This window comes from Natator depressus, chromosome 3, assembly GCF_965152275.1.
Source record: "Natator depressus isolate rNatDep1 chromosome 3, rNatDep2.hap1, whole genome shotgun sequence".
Taxonomy (NCBI): Eukaryota; Metazoa; Chordata; order Testudines; family Cheloniidae; genus Natator; species Natator depressus.
The window spans coordinates 21,588,081-21,611,613 of record NC_134236.1 but is presented as its reverse complement, the minus strand read 5'-3'; the positions used below and the strand labels follow the sequence as shown (position 1 = coordinate 21,611,613).

At 42.6% G+C, this 23,533-nt stretch overlaps 1 long non-coding RNA gene across 1 annotated transcript in view; it reads left to right on the top strand.

Moving 5' to 3' along the window:
* LOC141983774 (uncharacterized) overlaps window positions 1–22,964 on the top strand; it is a 92,356-nt gene extending 69,392 nt beyond the window's left edge. The window contains exon 3 of the long non-coding RNA XR_012638506.1: window positions 22,840–22,964. This is a non-coding gene — a long non-coding RNA (uncharacterized LOC141983774). The remainder of the gene's footprint in view (window positions 1–22,839) is intronic.
* Window positions 22,965–23,533: the final 569 nt, after the last annotated feature.

Here is a 23,533-nt window from a genome sequence, read left to right as displayed (position 1 = left end):
AGTGAACCTGGACAGATCGTCTGGGATAACCCCTGGCCACTTCCCCAGAAAGTGTGTGAGGCAGTAAAGCCAGACCATGTTGGAGCTTGGAATCACTGAGGAATCCCGCAGTGCGTGGCAAACCCTGTCGTATTAGTCCCAAAGCCAGATGGCACTGTCCAGTTTTGCATCAACTTCCGGAAGGTTAATGCAATCTCCAAATTTGATGCCTACCCCATGCCCTGCGTGAATAAACTACTAGACTGGCTGGGCGAAGCTCAGTATATCACCACCGTGGACCTAACAAAGGGGTATTGGCAAATCCCACTCACATCAGAATCGCAAGAGAAAAACCGCCTTTGCCACTCCATTCAGCCAGTTTCAAACTATGCCCTTTGGACTCAATGAGGCACTCGCGACATTCCAGCGCCAAGGTTTTGGAGCCCCATAACTCATAGGCCACAGCTTATTTAGATGATATAGTCCTCTATAGCTGAACCTGGGAAGAACATTTGGCCCAAGTTGTAGCCGTGCACAGCTACCTGAGACAGGCTGGACTAACAGCAAACCCTGCAAAACGTAAAATAGGGAAAGAAGAAACTATCTACCTGGGATACATTTTGGGGAAAGGCCAGATCCGGCCCCTTATAGATAAAGTCCAGGCCCTCAAGGACAGCTTACGCCCTACCACCAAGAAACAAGTCAGGAGTTTTTTATGACTTGCTGGCTACTACCGCCAGTTTGTACCGAGTGTTCTTAACGATCGCAGCCCCTCTCACAGATCTGGTTACGAACGACAACCCCAAGAAATGCACTGGTCTGAGGCCTGTGAAAAGGCCTTTCAAGAATTGAAAGAATGCCTCTGTACAGAATCAGTCCTATTCAGTCCAGACTTCTCCAAAGAATTCATTTTGCAGACAGATGCTGCTGATGTGGGACTGGACACTGTTTGATATCAGAAAATAAAGGGGGAGGAACAATCTATGCTCTATTTGAGCCGCAAACTGTTCCCATGAGAACGAGCCTACTCTGTCATAGAGAAGGAGGGCCTGGCAGTAAAATGGGCTTTAGATTCGCTCCAATACTATCTCCTGGGAAACCCATTCAAGCTTGTCATCAACCACGCCCTGTTAAGATTGCTAAACCCCATGAAGGATACAAACCCCCGCCTGGTGTGCTGGTACCCCCATCTCTCCAGCCCTTCATGCTCCAAATTCAGCATCGAGCCAGGAAGGCCCACCAGAATGCTAACTTCTTTTCCAGGGAAGTGGGGGGAGCAATCGGATGGCCCCAGCTCTCCTGGATCCATCTTGAGGGGGAGGGTGTGTGATGGGGTGTACAAACCCCACACTGAGCAACAAGAGGTTAAGGGATCATTTTGGACTCAGCCAGTCCTGCCCACCTGAAGCACATGCTCCATCTGCTGGAGGAATTAAAAGGCAAGGAAGTAGCTCATTTGAATGGCAGAGCTGGAGGTGAGCAGACCTGCAGTCCACAGCTCCAGCAAAGCAAAGCAGAGCAAAGGAAAGCCTAAAGGCTCTGAGACCACTGCCCAAAGGGGCCCTCCTTGAAGGAAGTGAGGACCCATCCCAGAGACAACTAGAGAGGGAAGTATCCTTAGACACTGGTAACTCCCTTTTACTTCTTTTGGTTTGGATTTCCACACTAAGCAAAGGCCTTGGACTGAGCTGACCCCAGGGAGGGAGACGAGAGAAAGAGGCCCAGGTGAAGGCAACCTTAAGCAGCCTTGGTTGCCAAACCACTGGTAGCCCAAAGGGCCCTGGGTCAGAGACCAAAGGAGGTGGAGGGCTCAGACTCCCCTCCCCACAACCCCCTTGGCAATCTGGGATTGTGGCTGTGACCACTAGGCCACACTTCCCAACCCAACCACAAGAAAGGATCATTACAATGCTATTATTTTGGTTTAAATATATAATTTTTTTCAGTCTATCACTGTGTATTCCTTATTGTAGGCTGGAAAAAATGTTTTAGAAAGATATGAAGTCAATACTAACAAACCTGGAATATTAATGGTTCGTTTTCTAGAAAGTGTTATTTCTCTACAAATTATATGAATGCCATGAAAATGGAAAATTATGGCCATGAAACTTATGAACCTTACCTGGGAAGCAAGGTTTTTTGTTTTTTCTTAAAGGAAAACAAACAAGCATGTAAATAGGTGTCCAATTTCACTAGTTTTCAGAAGCTATAGAAAAGGTAATTCGTCATTAGAAAATTAAAAATTGAGAAAAAAAATAGGGAAGTATGATATGTTTAGTAGACCTAGTTGCATAGTAACCAAAATGTGTTGGTTTTGTTTGCTATGAATCATGGGCGCCATACTATTAGATATTCACAATTATCCAGATATCAATGTGACAAATCACAGCTTTTAGCACAAATGTCTATTTTTCTGAAAATTCATACTAGAAGTTCATTCATTATTAGGACTGGTTGAAAATTTTCTGTTAACTGTCTTTTGATGGAAAATCAGGGTTTTAACACAATATTTTTTGCAAATAATATCTACTTTCTATGGAAAATTTCATCAAAAGCCTAAAAACCAAGAGCCAGGCTGCCTGGCTAGACTACAACTCCCATGATGCAACATAGCTACGGAGTCCTATCATGCACACTACACACCTTACCAAGGAGAAAGTGGTACTTCATGGGAGATGCAGTCTAGCCAGACCGGACAGCGCAAAGAAGGAATAGGAACATAAGATATCCCTACTACAACTCCTATGAGGCACCAGGGTGCCAATTTGAATAAAAATATTTTGGTTTTCAAACACAGTTTTTTAGTTTTCAGCTGAAATTTCACAGAAAAGTAGATATTTTCAGTGCAAAAAGTGCTCTATTTTCTAAACAGCTCTATTTATTATTCTTGTGTATATAAAGTTTACTCATCTAAGTGGGGAGAAGAAACAATACCACAAAATGTATTTGGCTAACAACATGAATAATTATAGAATATCAGGGTTGGAAGGGACCTCAGGAAGTCATCTAATCCAACCCCCTGCTCAAAGTAGGACCAATCCCCAATTTTTGCCCCAGATCCCAAATGGCCCCCTCAAGATTGAACTCACATCCCTAGGTTTAGCAGGCCAATGCTCAAACCACCAAGCTATCCCTTCCCCCCAATAGTTGAAGTGAATAATTCACAAAGTCATAGGGTGAAACATTTTCACCAAAACTTCTTTTGTAAATACTAATGAATAACTACGTTCACAGAAATTGGTGAATGTCCATGAATGATTGGCTAACAGAAAAAGAGGCTATATTTATAATGAATATTATGTGAAATTAATAGTTTGACCAGCTCAAATATTTATTTTTGTAAATTGTTTTGTGGCCAGGGCTGGGATTAGGATATCTGCTTTCAGTGCCTGGTTCTGTCACAGACTCCTTGTGTGAACTTGAGAAATTTCTCTAGTCCTGATTTTCATTTCCCTAAAGGCCTCTTCAGGCTATTCTAGCAGTGTAACACAGCTTCCAGGTGAGCATAAATTAAATGTATGTATGTTTTAAGGCTGCTTTACACTGCCAGAGTGGTGTGAAGGGACTCTAGTAACTGACAATCAGGCCCAGAGAGATTAATTGACTTTTCCAATGGGGCTCTTGTAAGTGCATTCTAGGCATGCTGCACATTCTGCAGAGGAGTCTGCACTGAGTCACAGGCAGCTGTGCTCATTAGCTTTCCTTCTGTTTTCTTCCTGAGGTGAACTGAGAATTGGTGTCACTTGTTACACACCTAGACCTGAGCCTGCAAGTTGTTTTATACGAGCAGACCCTTACGCTTCCCCAGAACCTCACAGAAGCCAATAGGTCTCCACACAAGTGCAGGAGTTCATGAAATGGCTGGCAAGAGAGGGGCCATAGAAAGTGTTCCATTCAGCATTAGTATACCTTCCAGTACTAGAGAGAGAGATCACTTGATCATTACCTGTTAGGTTCACTCCCTCTGGGCCACCTGGCATTGGCCACTGTCGGCAGACAGGATACTGGGCTGGATGGACCTTTGGTCTGACCCAGTATGGCCATTCTTATGTTCTTATGTACTGAAACCTGAGCTAATTTCTTTCCCATTATTAAAAACCATTATCTTGTTCCTTTGTTCCCCCAGCCCTGCTGTGATAGTCACATGAATGGGTCAGACCCTGCAGCGCCCTTCCCCAGAATGAAACCATCTCCCATAAACAAGAAGAAAAACAAAATTGTCCCAGAGGAATGAGGAAGAGGATGACCCTGCTTAGCTGGGACAGCATAATACCCTCAGCTGTCCATTTATTTTTGTATGCAGACAAGATAGGAACAAAATGTCATGGTTAACTCTGAGTGAGGAAGACAGCGATTATAAGTACTATAGTCCAAGAACAAGAACTGCAAGTAATTTTCTTTTAATAGTGTTTTAAAAGATCCATCCCTCCTCTTGGAGACTAAAAAGTTGCAAGGATTTCTCTAAGAAAAGGCTAGTTAATAACTGTATATTACAACTAGGAAACATTAAGTAGTTCATATTTCAAACATATGAAGACATAATGAAAAGATCACTACGAGGAGAAAGAGTAGAAAGAAAACATTAAACCAAGGGCTCGCACATTTTTACTGGGAAAATAACAAAATTACTCTTAATTTCTAGATTAGTTCACCAAGCCATCCACAACAGCGTGAGCATCAAACACAAAATTTTGAAAACAAAACAGGATGAGGCTCATGTTTGTATATTTTTAATGAAAACAATGGGAAAAAATATTACAAGATATCTTTAAGCTCCCATTAATTTTTAGTTTGTAATGAGTTCTTCTTTATCTGTTAGGACAAAGTCTAATAAAGAATTCCTCCATGTTGGCTGAAACACTTTTTGAGCTAGGAAATTGTCATCTATAATGTTTGGAAATTCAAAGTATGTTTTTAGTACTTTCACCACGAGACCTCTAGCATCTATAAATCAAATTGAAGTCCTCCTTGATTATGCAGTGTTTTTTCCTATCCATTGTTGATAGGTTCGTAAGGAGTAGGGTGACCAGATGTCCTGATTTAATAGGGACAGTCCTGATTTGGGGGGCTTTTTCTTATATATGCACCTATTACCCCTCACCCCCTGTCATAACTATAAAGGGAAGGGTAAACACCTTTAAATCCCTCCTGGCCAGAAGAAAAACCCTTTCACCTGTAAAGGGGTAAGAAGCTAGGATAACCTCGCTGGCACCTGACCAAAATGACCAATGAGGAGACAAGATACTTTCAAAGCTGGAGGTGGGGGAGAAACAAAGGTTCTCTCAGTCTGTGTGATGCTTTTGCCGGGAACAGAAAAGGAATGGAGTCTTAGAACTTAGTAAGCAATCTAGCTAGATATGCATTAGATTCTGTTTTGTTTAAATGGCTGATAAAATAAGTTGTGCTGAATGGAATGTATAGTCCTGTTTTTGAGTCTTTTTGTAACTTAAGGGTTTGCCTAGAGGGATTCTCTATGTTTTGAATCTGATTACCCTGTAAGGTATTTACCATCCTGATTTTACAGAGGTGATTCTTTTACTTTTTCTACAATTAAAATTCTTCTTTTAAGAACCTGATTGCTTTTTCATTGTTCTTAAGATCCAAGGGTTTGGGTCTGTGTTCACCTATGCAAATTGGTGAAGATTTTTATCAAGCCTTCCCCAGGAAAGGGGGTGTAGGGTTTGGGAGGATTTTGGGGGGAAAGATGTTTCCAAGCGGGCTCTTTCCCTGTTAGACGCTTGGTGGTGGCAGCAATAAAGTCCAAGGGCAAAAGGTAAAATAGTTCGTACCTTGGGGAAGTTTTAACCTAAGCTGGTAAAAACAAGCTTAGGGGGGTTTTCATGCAGGTCCCCACATCTGTACCCTAGAGTTCAGAGTGGGGAAGGAACCTTGACACCCCCATTCTGATTTTTTACACTTGCTATCTGATCACCCTAGTAAGGAGGCAGTCATCCTGTTCCTGAATGTGATTTGGTGGTCTGTAGCAGACACCAGCCAACTAGAACCCCATGATGTTAAAAAGGATCACACCTCCCTGAAACTCAATGCACTGCTCATGTATCATTTTGTTTGTTTATGGCTCTTCAGCTAGTTTTCGATCCATGGTACTGCATGTAATATATCCAGAAGTGCTTAAGACACTTAGAATCCTAAATCCCAATGATTTTCAATGGGTCTTAGGTGCCCATTGAAATACCTAAAAATATTTAGGTGCAGATAGATAACTAGCAGGATTTTCAAAAGCACCTAGGTGCCCAACTTGCATTCCACTAGGTATCAACCTGCATATTAAGACACCTAATTCCCTTTTTAAACTCTGGCCCTAAGTGATTTAGGTGCTTTTGAAAATGGGACTTAGGTGCTTTTGAAAATGATACCCAGTGTTTATAATCAAGAAAATGGAAATTCGTTTTCTGTGTAAGATTTCTGACACAGTGTATCAAAAGCTTCTATGAACATTGTGCTCAGTATTTGCTGTGCTCCTGTCACTCCAACTTGAGGGATGATCTTGTGAGACAGGAGAAATGGATGCTGTTGCTATTTCTGTCACATATTTCATGTTTAACTGCTGTGCAATTCACTGTGCCCCAGTTTTCCCATATGTAAATGGAAGTGATATTTATCTTCTGACTGGGATGTGGTACGTGGTTATTCATTAGTGTTTATAAAATACTTTGAGAATTTTGATTGGAAAGTGCTGTATAAATGCAAAGTATTATTATCCATATGTTTAGTAACAAGCCCTTTCCAGCTCTCTAACTTTTCCGCCAAACTAAAAAACAGAAAAAACAAAAAAACCCTTCACTGAAGAGGATTAGTTCTGTACTGTGAATGACAACACTATATACAGTATGTGCGGTTCTGGATAAAACTAAATGTAAAGAGAGATCCCTTAATGAAAGGAAAGCAACTCTTCATGTTCCACTGAATAACAAAATATGCAGCAGGCTCTCCTTTGTGTTCAATTTAAACATTTTTTTTTGAGAAGATAAAGCCTTCTGGCAATACATCAGACACTCTTGCTTGGTTTCAGTCTAACAACACCAGACTGAATACTTCTTTACAACTTACCCAGAACATTGCTCTTAAGATTGTCCTTAGGTTTTCCTCCAGGCAAATGGCAGCTATACTGTGTGTTGAAGAATCTGTCACTACAGATATGAACACACTATCAAACAGAGAAATTCTTTTTAACTGTATGTCAAATGCAAAATTGTCATCACTAGTACAAACACTTAACAGGATTCTTGTTTTTTAATCTAATCCATTTTCCTTAATATAGCTCTCTCCAACTTGCAGGAGGCTATAGTGGACAAAGTATGCTGCCCTTGTATTTACTCACAATTGAGCTTAATAATTTGAATACATAATATGACCAGGAATACACAGATATGACTAGTCTATATGAAAACATTTTTTTACAAATCCAGGTTGTTAACAATTACCTGTATCACATAAATTAACCACACATACACCTAAAAATGCTCTACCTATATAACAATTTTCAACTGAGGATCTCAAAGCACCTTGAAAATATTCATTAATTTGGTCTCATGCTTCCCAGAGTGGTAGGTGAACTTTTATTAAACACTCTTGCATGAGTAAACTGGTGCAAAGAGAAGGTAAGTCGCTTGCCTGGGATCATGCAGTAGACAAGTCAGAAATAGAACCCAGGATCTTTAACAGCCAGGCCCATGTTAACTATCAGATGGCATTACCTCTGTCATCTGATTAATATATTGCATTTTCTCCTTTCTCGATATCATTGTGATCTTTTGATTCCAAATTATCTTCTGTGGGCTTGGTCATACCCTCTGTTATGCTGCAATGCACAGCTGTTTCCAGAACAGGAGTTGGGCTCTCTCAAGACTGTTTTCCTAGATCTTGCACAGGTCTGTGAAATATCCTCTTAGACCTTAAGCTCCAAGGAGCCAGCCACTGAGTCCCTACAGAGTGCAATACAGGATTGGGGCCTTAGGCTCTATTTTCCTATATAAACCTAGGCTAATTCATATTTCTTTGAAATTCAACACCTATCCACTTTGAATGTTTAGAATCCCCCAACCTGCTGTAGCTCTTCTAAGCTGGGTGCTTTGTACATCAATTTTTATCTAGGGGGTCAGGGACCAGTGGCCGTGAAGCCCTGAGACCTCGTTTCTATTTCAAGTTCTGCTTCAGCCTTTTTGGTTGAAAAATTGAGTAGCTTTATTCAAAAGCTGATGATCTTTTCAATTCCAGCAATCTACACCTTCCATTCTCTTTAGTTTTATGGCCACATCATCTACTGATGGAATCAACATATTTTGAGGTGACTCTTACATTCACATATATCTCCCAAAAGCAATGCTGCAGTCTCCACATATTGTAGTTATCATCTATAATTTAGTTACAGCTTCATCTCTTGGTTTGCTTTTGTAACAACTTTAAGAAATAACAAGCCAAATACACCCAGAGTAGAACACTACTGACCCGCCATACATCAGAGTTGTATTTTGCCCATCACTTTTACATCTGTATAACGCTGGAAACAGCACAAATCCTGTTCTCATACCTAGCTTATTGCTTAACTCTGCCTGAAAGGAAAATACTTCTCGCCATAACTAACTGTTCTTTCTTCCCCCCTTTGCTTTTCCATAAGTAACAGCAATCAACAAATGTACAGTTTTTGCCAAGGTCAGACACATTCCAATTTTCTTTGAACACGCACAATAACACCCTTCAGTTTCACTCAAGACAAGCATAATCCTGATCCCACTTCCCCAAACTCAAAAAAATAAAGATTAAGAGGCACAAATCATCTAAACCAACAAGCTCTCTTATCCTTTGGAAAAAATAAACACAAGAGCCAAAAATAATAGAATCATGGAAGATTAGGGTTGGAAGAGACCTCAGGAGGTCATCTAGTCCAACCCTCTGCTCAAAGCAGGACCAACTCCAACTAAATTATCCCAGCCAGGGTTTTGTCAAAACCTCTAAGGATGGAGATTCCACCTCCTCCCTAGGTAACCCATTCTAGTGGAAATATTTGTTCATTTTTTAAATTGGAAAATTTTTTTTGTGGTTCTAATAGATTTTCTGTTCTCCCAAATGTTTTTCAACTTCAGCAACCTCCTCTACTATTCCTGTTCTCATTCAATAATAAATAACCTTACAGTCACCTCACAGTAAGCAGTAATCTCTCAGAGGAAGTGAAATAGTCCTAGTAGTGGGTAAGGGCCAATCCTAGACCCTGTTTGGAATAAAGGCAGCATAGTCTTCTACTGGATAGTGCACTAAACTGAGACTCTGGAGACCTAGATTCTATTTTTGTTTCTTCCACTGACCTGCTGTGTAACTTTGGGCAAGTCGTTTCACCTTTCTGTGCTTCACCCTTTCTTTGTGATGTCTGTTTAGACTGTAAGATCTTCAGGGTAGGGCCATCTTACTGTACAGTTTCTTAACTCAATAGTGCTCTTTTCTTGGTTGGGCCCTCTAGCTGCTACTATGATCCAAATAAATAAAATAAATAATACCAGAGGTGAAAGTAAGTCGGTACGGTATGGCATACTGGCAAGAGCCAGTACACAGCCGACTGTACCGGCAGGGGGCAGCTTCCCCAGGCCAACAATTTAAAAGGGCCCTGGGCTCCTGGCTGCACCCAGAGCCCCTGGCCCTTTAAATTGCCGCCGGAGCCCCGCTGCTGGAGCCCTGGGATAGTGGCAGCGGCCGAGAGCGCTGGGGCTCCGGTGGCTATGTAAAGGGCCTGGGGATTTACAGGCCCCACCCCTTCCACCCAAGCCCCCACCCCCTTGGTCAGGACCCCAACCCTGTGTACAGATAAGACCCTTAACTAACTTTCACCTCTGAATTAAACTAAGTAGTTAAATTTGTAACTATTTTATGTTAATACTGTAGGTATTTATCTATGGGTACTCCAATACCTTGGTGATGGGCATAGTATAGAAGCCTGAGTAGAATATCTGAAATGCAACGTAGAAGTTCATGACACTAGAGTTCTTATTTTGAATTCCATTGCACTAATGGCAATAGGTAACACCGCTACCCGTCAGTTATGATCAGAGTGACCTGTGCATGTTTTTATCTAAGAGACTGTCTTTCCCCATGCCATACTGCATCAGTTATGGTCAACAGAGGTGCTTTAGCTGCAACACCAATGCTACAAAAGTGAAAAGGGTTCCATCAGTGCATTCTCCTTTAGGGACCTGTGCCCTTGGGATTTCCTTCTCCCTTAGTCCAAAACAGCCTAAATTTGTGAATTTTTAAGGCCCACCTTTGCTCCATCACTTGTAAGGAGAAGTTGAAGTCAATGAGGATTTGCACTGGTGTAAGGAGAAGCTTTCAGAACTGGGGATGGTGTGAATAGGTGCTCAGATACTACAGTGATAAAGCTTTAAGGTGAGAATATAGAGTTAGCAGAGGTATCCGCATGAGCTCTTTAAAACAGAGTGCCACTGAAGATTTTTATCCAGTGATGGGAAAAGGGAAATGAGTTTTTGAAAATAGATAACAAAAATACTCTGACCCATAACACTTTTCTTAAATTAACAAGGAGAACTTGAACCCAGTAAACTGCTTTAAGAAATTCTGTCCAGTCCTGATGGATGGGATTTTTGATCAGGCTAGATCAAATGTATGAACAATTTTCAGAGATGTAATTTATTTCCTATTTTGAAAGAAATTGCTAAACCATGAAAGGCTTGTCAGAAGCATTATCATGTTTTTAAGAGTGTTCTGGGAGTTCAGAGGAAGAAAGCAATACAGCCCTAGCATATCACTTCCAAACTAAAATATAATTTAATAAAATATTCAACATTTTTGTGGGCTTAGTTATTCTTATAGGAATCCATTCTCTCTGGATAAGGCACTGTATGTGTTGCATATGCAACAATGCAGTACATATACAGTATGGTTCTTCATCTGTATTGGAGGTAGAATTCACCCTTCTTGGCACAAAACCCTGAGTAACTGTTGGGAATTTTGTGGAGTGTCAGAATCCACAACCTCAATTTATTGGCAGGCCACCAACCAGCTACATGCCAGGGTACAGCCAGGGTATATAGACTGGATTAGCTGCCCGTCTGTGCCACTATGCAGAAGTTTGTGACTATGCAAATCCAGTGGTCGCAGAAGCCATGACCCTTCGTGGGATTCCACCTCAACTCCTTTTTGCACATCACCCTGTTGAGAACCAGTCTGGAGACACACTTCTTGGCACAAAGGGGATGCAGAGACTCTTGTGTGACTGATCTCCCTGTAGCCACCATTGCCTGCACTGTGGTTAATTCCACCCGAACGATGAAAGTCTTCAAAAGACCAATCCAATATGTAAATTAAAAAGTAAATAAACTACCACCATCAGATGGTGAAATTAGACTGCTTAACAAACAAACAGGAAGCAGTAATGCACTGGGGACAAGAATTCTGAACTCTGCTCCCAGCTCTACCACTGACATTGACTGGCATATCAAGTGGGGTCCCACAGGCATCATTTCTGGGTCTGGTTCTGTTCAGTATCTTCGTCAGTGATTTAGATAATGGCATAGAGAGTACACTTGTAAAGTTTGAGGATAATACCAAGCTGGGAGGGGTTGCAAGTGCTTTGGAGGATAGGATTAAAATTCAAAATGATCTGGACAAACTGGAGAAATGGTCTGAAGTAAATAGGATGAAATTCAATAAGGACAAATCCAAAGTACTCCACTTAGGAAGGAACAATCAGTTCCACACATACAAAATGGGAAATGACTGCCTAGGAAGGAGTACTTCAGAAAGGGATCTGGTGGTCAGACTGGATTACAAGCTAAATATGAGTCAACAGTATTGACAAACACCTGTCAGGGATGTTCTAGATAATACTTAGTCCTGCTTCGAGGTCCCTTCCAATCCTATGATTCCACTGCAAATCCCTTCTACTATGTTTTCTCCCCATTACAGTTCGTCTGTCTTGTGTGTATAGATATCAGGGACCCCAGGTCTTGAATCCTGTTCTATAGGACCCTTCAGTGCTAGTAAGTTCCAACCTGCTACCCAGTGATCCGCTAACAGGTGCCAGAACAGAAGCTGAACTCTAACAGAGGATTTGGCAGAAAGCTGAGTTAAGCTGGTTCCTAATTTCAGTTTAAACCAAGCACAGCAACAGGAAGTTGTCCCTGCAGCTGGATTCCCCCTGCTTAGGATGGCTTCCCTTGTGCTATCTGCTCTTACTGCCAGACTCTGATCTCCTGGTAACCTCACTCGGCCTACCTCCTAGTTCTTGATTCCTGGTTTGCCCTCTGGCCTGTCTCAGACTCTGATCTCTTGGTATCTGCCCAGACCTGGCCCTCAGCTCCTGCTCCAACCACTAGGTTAGACCGCCCACATCCCAGTTTGCATGGACCACTGAGGCTACAGGAGTGGACCTGGTGCTGGGAGAATGGACCTGACTAACCCTTCAGGAGCATCAGACATACCCAAGTGGGCCACCCGTCTTCAGGTGGACAACCAAGCCCGGCAGGAGCAGGTTATCCAGCTGACCTCGGAGAACCAGCTATGCAGAAGCAAGTCAGGCAGCTGTGTGCTGAAAACGCCACACTCCAGACATAGCTTGCAGACCTATATGCCCTGATACATCAGCCAGTAAACCAATGCCATCCGGTTCATGATGAATCTTCCATCCTACGCTACTGATCATGCAAAGGTGAGCATGGTTGTCAGCCTGCTATACGGGAAAGTATTAGATTGGGCCTCCACCTTCTTGGAGTGTGACAGCCCCGTACTACTAACCTGGGAGATCTTCCTCCAAGCCACTCTGGTAGTGTTTGACAATCTGCACGGAGCTTGAATGGTGGAGGCTTCCCTAAGGAATCTCTGGCAGTGGCAGGGCATTGTAACCTTCTACGCTACACAATTCTGCTGCCTCCCAGCCGATAGAGATTGGAACAAGGCAGCACAGCTGTACCAGTTCTGGTAGAGCCCACCAGAAGAAATTAAAGATGCGTTAGCCCGGGTGGAGATGCCTGTGAGTCTGGATGCCCTCATGTATCACACCATCTGTATAGACAATCAGTTACAGCAATGAAGGGAGGAACAAAGCAGGGATCTTGCAAGTCTCCTATCCATGTACTGTGACCTCTCCCTCAATGTCCTCTGTCAAGCCAATGCAAGTGGCTGTGGGCCCTCAATGATTCACCCCCGTAAAAAAGGGACAATGAATCCAGCACCATCTCTGCTTCTGCTGTGGTGAGTCAGATCATTCCATCTCTCCTTGCCCCATATGAAATCCAAGGAATCTGGGAGAAGAGCTCCCCCACCCTTCAGTCTTGATTGGAATAAATCTTGAGCTCCGTCCCAGAGCTCCCCACTTGCAGGTTCCAGTCCAGTTGCACATACCTGGGGTGCCCCTGAAAATTCCCATCCTACTCAGCCCACAGTGACTCAGGCACAGCTAACTGCTTCACAGATGCAGTGGCAGCCCAGATCCAGCAGATTCCCCTGCAACCTAAGGCCAGTCCCGAGCTTAGACACTATTGTCAGTTCCCCTTTGTCTTCTGGTCCAGTAACAGAAGAAACAATTTCCCTGGAGGCGATGATTAATGGGCACCAAGAAACATTGAAATTAGGTGTAATCCATTCTCCACACCTTGCCCTGATCATCAGTACCTCCTTGCTGGTCCTCCACAATCCACTCATTTGGTGTCAACCACAGGAAGTCTGTTTTCCATCAGAGTTTTGCCAGCAGCACTACTGGGAATTGATAGATCCTGTCCCAGCATCTGAACCTCAAGAGGCTCAGGTTGGGGCAGCTACTCAGGCAGAAGCTTCTGTTGAAGCAACACCTGAACTCCCTTCAAAATACCAAGACTACAATGATGTTTTTGAAAAAAGGAATGCGGAAACTCTATCTCTGCACTGGGACGATGACTGCCCAATAGAGCTGCAGCCAGAAGCAAAAGTACCATTTGGATGAATTTATGCCAGGTCAGAAGCTGAGCTGACAGCACTCTGAGAATACGTCCGGAAGAACCTGGCCCAAGGATTTACCTGAAAGTTCACCCCGCTAACTGGCACATCAATCCTTTTCATGAAGAAAGATGGCAGTCACCAACTCTGTGTTGACGATTGCTCCTTGCATCAGATAAGTATCAGGAATCATAACCCACTACCCTTGATTCCTGAGTTGCTGGATCACATGTGAGCTGCTTGTATTTTCACCAAGTTGGACCTCCAGAGAGCATACAACCTCATGTGAATCAGGAAAGGGGATGAGTGGAAGACCGCTTGCAAACCAAGTATGGTTTCTATTAATATCTCATAATGCCCTGAGTTGACCATTGCCCCAGCCACTTTCCACGACTTCATAAATGTTATGGTCCAAGACATATTGGACCAGTATGTAGTAGTCTACTTAGATGACATAATGATCTTCTCTAACTATTCTAAGCAGCATACCATTCACATCTGAATGGTCCTGGAACATATATGGCAGCATGGCCTTTATGCCAAGCTTGAGAAGTGTGCCTTAGATCTGCCCTCTACAGCATCCTTGGGCTTCATCTTATCCCCAGAAGAGATCCAGGTGGATCCACACAAGGTCCAAGCTGCCCAAGACTGGCCAACTGCCCACATGCTTCCTGGGGTTCATCAGTTTTTACTGACAATTTATTCTGATTTTTTCCAAACAAATTGAGCCCCTCACCGCTCTCCTCCAGAAAAATGCCCAATTCCATTGGTCTCCTGAGGCACAGCATACATACATTCATCTGAAACTCACCTTTATTGCAGCACTCATATTGACTCTTCCAGATGTCACGTGAGCCTACATTGCAGTAGCTGATGCCTCCACTCCAGCGACTGGGGCTGTCATCTCCCAGCAACTTGCTCCTGAACAAGAGTTACACCCATGCACTTATTACTCAAGGACACTCACCCCCACCGAGCTAAGCTACAAAATACTTGATCAGGAACTTCTGGAGATAAAAAATGCCTTTTGTAGAATGGTGGCGCTACCTTCAGGGAGCTCACCACATGGTCCAAATATTCACTAATCGTAAAAATCTAGAATACATAGGTAGGGCGAAAGCCTTAAACCAACAGCAGCTTCGGTGAGCCCTATTTTTGTCATGATTTGATTTCATTATCATATATTGCTTTGGATTCAAAAATGGCAGGGATGACACCATGTCCTGAAGACAGAGTACCAACCCACAAGGCCCCAGCCAGACCAACCCTCATTCCCAAATCCCATAACTTCCTCAGTGCAGCTAATCACCAGGATGTACTCAGATTGATAAACTCTGCCTCAGCCTCAGGAATTCTTCCTGACAAACAAACAAGCAACTGCATGACTCCTGATCACATCCGTAAAGGTCTGTGTCTATGTTCCCTCAAGAGTTGCAGTCCTGCAACTATGCCAAGATTTTCTCCTAGCAGGGCTCTTGGAGCGTGTCAAGACCCAATAATTAATACCATGCTCATTTTGGTGGCCACGGATACACCCGACAATACAGCCATTCATTGACTCCTGTGATGTTTGTGCCCACACCAACACACCTTGCAGTCTTCTCCAACTCTTGTACACCTTATTTTGACCCTGGGCAGCCAGTGCCATAGATTTCATTGTAGAATTACCAGATTCCAACATACTTGCAACAACTTTGACAGTAGTGGACCACTTCATCTCTCGCACAGGCCTCCTCTCTGCTGAAGAGACAGCCCAGCTGTGGATTAGCCATGTAGTCCATCTCCATGGCTTTGCAAAGTAACTCACCTCTGATGGCCGGGAGGGTCTTAGTTCATGACTTGGTTCTGGCACGAGGCCTTGCACTTGCTGGGGGTCTGCACATGTTTTTCCTCTGCTTGCCATCCCCAGTCCAACAGCAGAATGGAAAGGACCAACCAAATTCTCAAACAATGTCTGCGATACTAATCAGTCTTCACTTCTCCCTTCCATGGAGTTTGCATACAACAATGCAAACTATGCATCTATTGGGCAAAGCTCCTTGGGTCCAACTACCCCACACTCTGAAGATTCACCTGCTGTTTCATATGTCGCTTTCAAAACCCCACACCAAAACCCTTCCCCTCACAGAACCCAGCCATCACCTCCGCTGGTACAGCTACAGGGCTATGAAGAATATGTGGTTCATGAGATCCTGGACTCTAAATGTAAATGTGGCAGGCTCAGATATCTTATTGAATGGGAGGGGTAAGGTACTTAGGAGGGCACCTGGAAGCCTGCAGAAAATGTACACTTGTAAAAGCAGTCCATAAGCATCACCCTGAGGGCACCCCTTGGGAAGGGGTGATGTCAAGGACGATGGGTCTTGAACCCTAGTCTACAAGGCCCTTTGGGTCAAGTACATTTCAACCTACTACCCAGTGACTTGCTAATAGATGCCAGAATAGAAGCTGAAGTCTTACAGAGGACTTCAGTTCTTGGATCTAATTGACAGAACATTAGGAGTCCTGATTGATTCCCAGCTTCTATTTGAAGCAAGCACAGGGACTGAAAGTTGTCCATGCAAAAGGGTACTCCCTGCCTACAACTGCTTCCCCTGCAGTACCTGCTCCCACTACCTGCTGCTGAACTCCTGGTAGCCTGGCCCCCGACTCCTGCTCCAACCACTAGGTCAGACCACTCACGTCCCAGTTGGTGACAGTAGATGGTAAATCTTCAGGTTAGGGACTTCCTCTTACTATATGTGCATGCAGTTCCTAGCACAATGGGGTCCCAATCTTGGTTCTGGGTGCTACTGAAATACAAAGAGCAATACTAACAAGCTCAAGGTTGTCTGAAAGTCTCATGAAGACCACTTTAAGGGAATGAAACCTATGAAAAAAATGTTCAGTAATAGAAACCAAAGATGCGAGGAAACCGATAGTAACGGATAGTGTAGGAAAAATAAAATACAATTAATAATACAAAAGGAGTATATGTATGTTTGAAAATAGCAGATCTTACTCAACTTTTCTCCAGAACAGTAAGTCTCTAACAGAGAACATACGAGACCTACTTGTTCTATAATATGGCAATAATTCATTCAGAAAACTTTCACATACGACTATATATATATAGGTAGATTTGATCAAATATGTAGGTTCTAAAACACATGGGAAAGGGGAGTTTTCTTGGAAGGAATTTGGAGAATGGTATTTGGAGTTAGCAGTGAAAGAAATAGTTACAGCATGTTATTTTAAAAAGCAATGTGTTAAACAATAAAGGGAAAAAATGGAGAGCAAATTGATAATATACTAGGTATGCCTTTGCTCCAAATGATCAACACCAAAGTATATGTGTATAAATAAAATAATTCATAAGAAATATTGGAGGAAATTGTCATTATTTCTTATCTGCAAAATGGAAATGTTGCTAGCTGTCTCACTCCCTGCAATTTTTTTCTTGTACTTCCTAGAGACATGATCACTTGCCTTTTCCAACTAGCCGCACATAAGTTTGAGATATTTGGAGCAAATAATTCCTCTTATCTAAAAGCAAAAAAACCTCCTTTAATTTATATGGAGAAGTGTGTGTGTGTGTGTGTGTGTGTGTGTGTGTGTGTGTGTGTGTGTAACTGTATCATTTATTTATTATTATTATTATTTTTATTTATTTATTATTATTGAGGTGTTGCTAGTTGCACATAAGGTTCAGAAAATGCATACTCCAATTAAGTAAATTCATTCCTGGGGAGGATAATAAGGAATCAAGGTTGATATGTGGGAAGTTAAACTGTGCAGACGTACATGTATCATTAATCCATTGGTCTGACTGCCTGGTTGTGTCCTTCTGTGCATTGCTAACCCACTGGCAGGCTCTAGCCAAGTAATGGAGGAAGTGCTAATGTGATGTGACTCAAGATCAATACTAACATGGTTTTTAGATGTATGGTTAGTGTTTGCCAGAGTACTAGTTTGGAGACAGTACTGAATTATGTTTTACACCTTTTCAGCATCTAATAAGCATTCTTGGCCTCTAACAGCAACCAAACATAATTAAATATAAAAGGCTAAAGGGAGGTTGGATGACTCAGAGGAGTTTTAACAAGATAGAGATCCTCTCACCTTTAGGTCAACCTAAATCAGCAGTGACTCAGGATGCGACTACACTCCAATAATAGACCTATGGCAGGGCCGCAGCTATACAACTGCAGTGTAGATATTTGGGCTCATGCTGGAGCCTGGGGTCTGACACCCTGGCAAGTGGGACACATCTACACTTAATTTTTAGCCCCGCAAGCCCAAGTCAGCTGATCCTGACTCTGAGACTCAGTGCCGTGGGGTTTTTATCAGAGAGTAGATGCAGCCCTTAAGGTCAAATTCTGCACTGGTTTAAACAGTAGGGAACCTCATGGAAATGTGCAGGAGTGCATGGATTTAAGAAAGCTCAGAATCTGGTCCTGAAAAATTTTAACATGTATATGGTAATAACCTGGGAATCTAAGTCCAGTTCACACAATCAAATAAGAAACTTACCACCACAAAATTGGCACCAACTGAACTTTAAAATTAGCAGTGTCAGCAGAGATGCAGAGGATAAGACTCTCAATCCTACGAGAAGCAACCCTACCCGCAGCAGTTTGTACTTCTGCTGCCCATGCTGTACCTAAACTATAGGTAAATGCAGGACTTCTGAGCTAGAATCACAAAGGGATGTAGACACTTTTAAGGTGCCTAAATCCAACATTTAGGTACCACTTGCTGCCAACTAACCTGGTAGGTGCCTAAATTGCCTACATGCCTAAGTTTCTACCAGTGGGTATGTACAAAACTTCCTAAGTCCTGATGCTCCTGAGCTGCTCTTCACCCTAGCTCACACTGGGCACCCTAGCTCAAACTAAGCACTCTCCTCCACCTGTTTTGCCTGTGGGTCCCAGTCCAGTTGGTGTGCTCTGAGGATACGTACCCTACACTAAAGGCAGCCAGGTGGGCAGGTCTGGAATTTTGGGGGCTGGCCTGTGGGCGCCTGTGTGCCTAATAACGAGGGCACTCACTTGGGAAACCCAGGTTTGAATACATGAGCTTGAGCAGGGACTTGTATGCAGGTCTCCTACAGCTCAGGAGAGTGCCCTAACCACCTGGCTATTGGGTACTCTAGGATGGGTTTCAATGTCCCATGTTCCACCTTGTATAAATATGTAAATGCTCATTGGAGCAGGGAGTTTAACTAGACTCGCCCAGGCCAGGTAAGTGGTCTGACCACTGGGCTGTAGAATCGCTCTCTCTGGCCCTACAAGTATTTAATTAGTTATACCTAAAGGAACAGCTTCAACAGGAGTGACTGAGAAACACACACACTCTTCCCCCAAATAGCTTGGTGGTTAGGGGCTCTCTCCTGGGATGTGGGACACCTGTGTTCCAGTCCCTGCTTCAAATCAGGTCTCCTACATCCCAGGAGAGTGCCCTAACCTAATATTGGGTATTAAGGGCTGGGGAGAGGTGTCAATCTTTCTCTTTGGGTTTTGTCTGCTAGGGCATGGGCAACCTCCCCTGGCTTAGGTCCCCAATTCCAGGAGAGGGTTCCACAGCTGAGACTCCTGTGTAGACTCCTGTGCTTAAGCCCTGCCCCTCTACTTGGCATTTCCTACTGGCTAGCTTCAACAGCTACCTGCTCAGCTTGCTGGCCTCTCTGAATCCCTTTCTTAGGTGCCTAACTCTCCATATGCATGGGGAGCCTTGGTGCCTAACTCAGAGCTGTGAATTCCACTTGGGAATGCCTAGGTGTTAGGCACTGCAATAGCAAAGTCCCTTTGTGAATCTGTTCTCCGGGGCTCTGACTCCAGCTCCTTCCAGGAGTGTTATATTAAACCGAAAGATCTAAACAGTGTTCGAATAATGCAATGGATCTAATCCCCATGAGCTGTGGAGCTTCAGAGTTACAGCTCTCACTCAGGAAGCTCTTTTAAACATTATGCTATGTAATAATTTCAAACAACATATTTATGTAACCTCATTTAAACTATTTAAAGCACTTCCTACATTAGGCATAAACATATTATGTCACTCAACACTGAAATGCAGTCATGAGTCCTATTTAGTTCATCTGAAGTATTTTTATATACTTCAAATATGCTAATAAATTTGAGAAGGAAAGAGGGGGAAATTATGGGACTTAACAACACAGAGGACATACAAAGAGTGGCCCAGGACAGTCAGAGGGATGACAGAGTACAGTTAATGCCCTAAGTGACATCTGACAGCAAGAGTCAGAAAAGGAAAACACATCTCACCCTCTCCCCTCCCTGCCAGGGCAGAATTTTTCTCCACAGTATATTCTTTGGTGTTTTGTATGTTCCATTTGTAATTTAAGTGAATACATTTCCACCACTGTCCCTTGAAAAACATTTCTTACTGGGTGGGATTTTCAACTTCACAGAGTTGAGCACCAAACTCCCTATGAAATAAGAGTTGTCCACCTTAGAAAATCCTACTTTTGTTATTATTATGGTCATTGTGTAGGAACCCCAGTTCAGGATTAGGAGCATATTGTGCTAAGCACTGTACAAACAAATAATAAAGTTGCTGCCCCAGAGAGCTTACGATATGAGTATGCAAAAGGTGTATAACACCGACAAACAGGACTGGGAAGACTGGGAGTCTACAGTTTATGAGCTATGACTATTAGGAAACTTTCCTGATTTCAGATTCATTCCTTTGGCTCATTTTCATCCCATACATACTTTTTAGTAGGCATGAGTACAATCGCATCAGTTACAGATGGAGTGCAAGACAACTTTGAATGTCTTCACCTTTTTAATTTAAGCATGGGACGTGCTGTGCTTTCAGCAAGACTCTTCCTCTTTTAATGTAATAAGCAAATGCTGTGCAGAATCCACATAATGCTAGAGATTAAGAACAACATGTTTACCCAGCATGACCAAGGCAATTTTCCTTCTATTTAGATCTCATGAAGGCGAAGGTCAGATGAATCACAAAATGGAACATTTGGTTCTTCATTGGCCTCCCTAGTGCTTTCCCCTCTCAGTGAGTTTCATTTTCTTGGCAAATGTCTGTGACATATCAGTAAGCCGTTCTAACGCTTCTTCGTGCCCTACTAGTTCAGTTTCAAGATCATTAATAAAACAGCAGTTTGGGAAGCCAGCACGACAGGCGTTCTAGTATGCTAGCAGGTAGGGTCTGATTTTTTTACAGCCATTAGCATAGCCAGAGCTAGACCTCGTAAATAACATCATATAGTCTACAGAGAGTTTTGTGCAAAAATATGCACAGTATGCTTTCCACTGAATGGCTATGTGCTATTGAATCATCTATTATACAAACTTTATCCTGGAAGTTCAAACCATACAATATTAAAATTTGAAAATGAAACCCACCACCACCCTCTAGGCTAGTCCAGCATAAACAATTAGTTGCTCCCTGTTAAACTCTGTATCCATAACAGCCCATTTTAAATGTTTCATAAGGTACACTATGGGACATCATTAGTATGTGAATTTCCTTTACCAAGATCACAATGAGCACTTTATGAAGAGAATGCACATATACAGGGAAGATTGGCAGAAAGAACATCACAAGCATCTCTTGCTGAGTCGATTTAGGATCATATGAAAGCATTTGAGCCATTAAACTGTAATTCTTTTTGATACTCAAATCTCTGCCTTCACATAATCTTATGAGTAGCGTTTTGTAAAACCAATTTAAATCCCACCTGCATGTTCCCTGCTGGGGCTGGGTGGGTTATTTTCTGAACTGACTTGTCTTTTCTATTTTCCCCCTAAACTTTTTTTTGTTCAATTCTAATATAAAAAACATTTGAAGTTTTCCCCTTTTAAATCATTTTCTTTTGCTACAGTTCAGGGACATCTACTATTCAGTACATTTCCCCATTTATCTTTATAGGCAAGTCAAATGCTGCTGCTGATCAGCATCATTGACTGCAGCATCCACGGTGCTTCACTTGAAATAGTCTGAAACTTGAAATCTAAGGAGAATGATTATTCGTTTAACCCACAGACAGAATTTTCAGTAATCTCAGTTGGTGTTTGTTCCTGTAGCTAAACCCTAGTCTTACGAAAATCAACAGCAAAACTCCTAATAACTCCATCGGAACTAGGATTTGGCTCTGCGTATGGAACAGGGAGAGAAAGGTGAACTAAAATGTGACATTTTAAATTTTAAGTTGCATCATAACAAAGCTAGTTATTGTATTAAGGCTAGCGAACACTCTTACATTTTAGATCAGTGGAGTCTATTCCTAAAGGACTAGTGGTTCAAGTGCTTAAAAGTACATGACTAAGTGCCTTACTCGTGATAAGTCAAAAACAACAACAACCCAAAACACTGTTTTAAAGATAAATTTGACAATATTTTCATCAAAAATGAAATGAGAAACTCTTACCCCCAGTAGCTTGATGATTGGGGCACTCCCCTGTGATGCAGGAAATTTAGGAGCAGGGACTTTAACATGGGTCCCTCACATGCAAAAGGGGTGCCCTAACCAGCAGGCTATAGAGTCAGCCTTGCTCAATGAATAGTTAGTCATTTACACAAAGTGGAACAGGATTGATTGAAAGAAATTGTACCTGTAACCTGTGTGACGTTATTGACATAAGCTGGGACCGTATAGATCATTGTTGCAACCAAAGTCCTGTAGTGGCACCAAATCTTGTATAAAGGGGGTCAAATGAGGTGTCTAAGACAAGGTTATGGTTTGCTGGTTCTGATTATGCTGTCTATATGTGTGTATCATTTTTATAGTTAAAGTTATGAATATTGGCTCTATACTGTCTGTATTTCAAACTTGTGCTATGCTTCTGGGGAACACTCCAGACAAGTTGATGAAGTGGGCTGTAGCCCACGAAAGCTTATGCTCAAATAAATTTGTTAGTGTCTAAGGTGCCACAAGTACTCCTTTTCTTTTTCCAGACAAATTGGTGTCAGCTCTGCCTAGCCTGCTTGATGGCCCATTAAGGACCATCAGCTATACAACTGACCCATTGAGAGAAGGCAGACACACCTTGGGACTCAGCAAGGCATGCAGGGACCTGCCTATGGACAGAACTCTGAGGTGTTTCCAGGCCATGTGATGGGCAGCTTGTCTTTGGAACAAAGAAAGAAAGACCACATGGCAAGAGACTATAAAAAGCTGCTGCAGCTCCTCCATCTTGTCTTCAATCCTGATTCTTACCTCTGGAGGGACTTTCCTACACTGAAGCTTTGAATGAAGGACTGAAAGACCCATCCCAGCTATGGATGTACTCCAGAGACTTGCAGTTTATTCGATCACTGCTGCAAGCCTGAACCAAGAACTTTGCCATTACTGTATGTAATTGATTCCATTTCACTAGTTCTAGCTCTCATCTGTATCTTTTTCCTTTTATGAATAAACCTTTAGATTTTAGATTCTAAAGGATTGGCAACAGTGTGATTTGTGGGTCAGATCTGATTTGTATATTGACCTGGGTCTGGGGCTTGGTCCTTTGGGATTGAGAGAACCTTTTTTCCTTTTACTGGGGTATTGGTTTTCATAACCATTTGTCCACATAACGAGTGGCACTGGTGGTGATACTGGGAAACTAGAGTGCCTAAGGGAATTGCTTGTGTGACTTGTGGTTAGCCA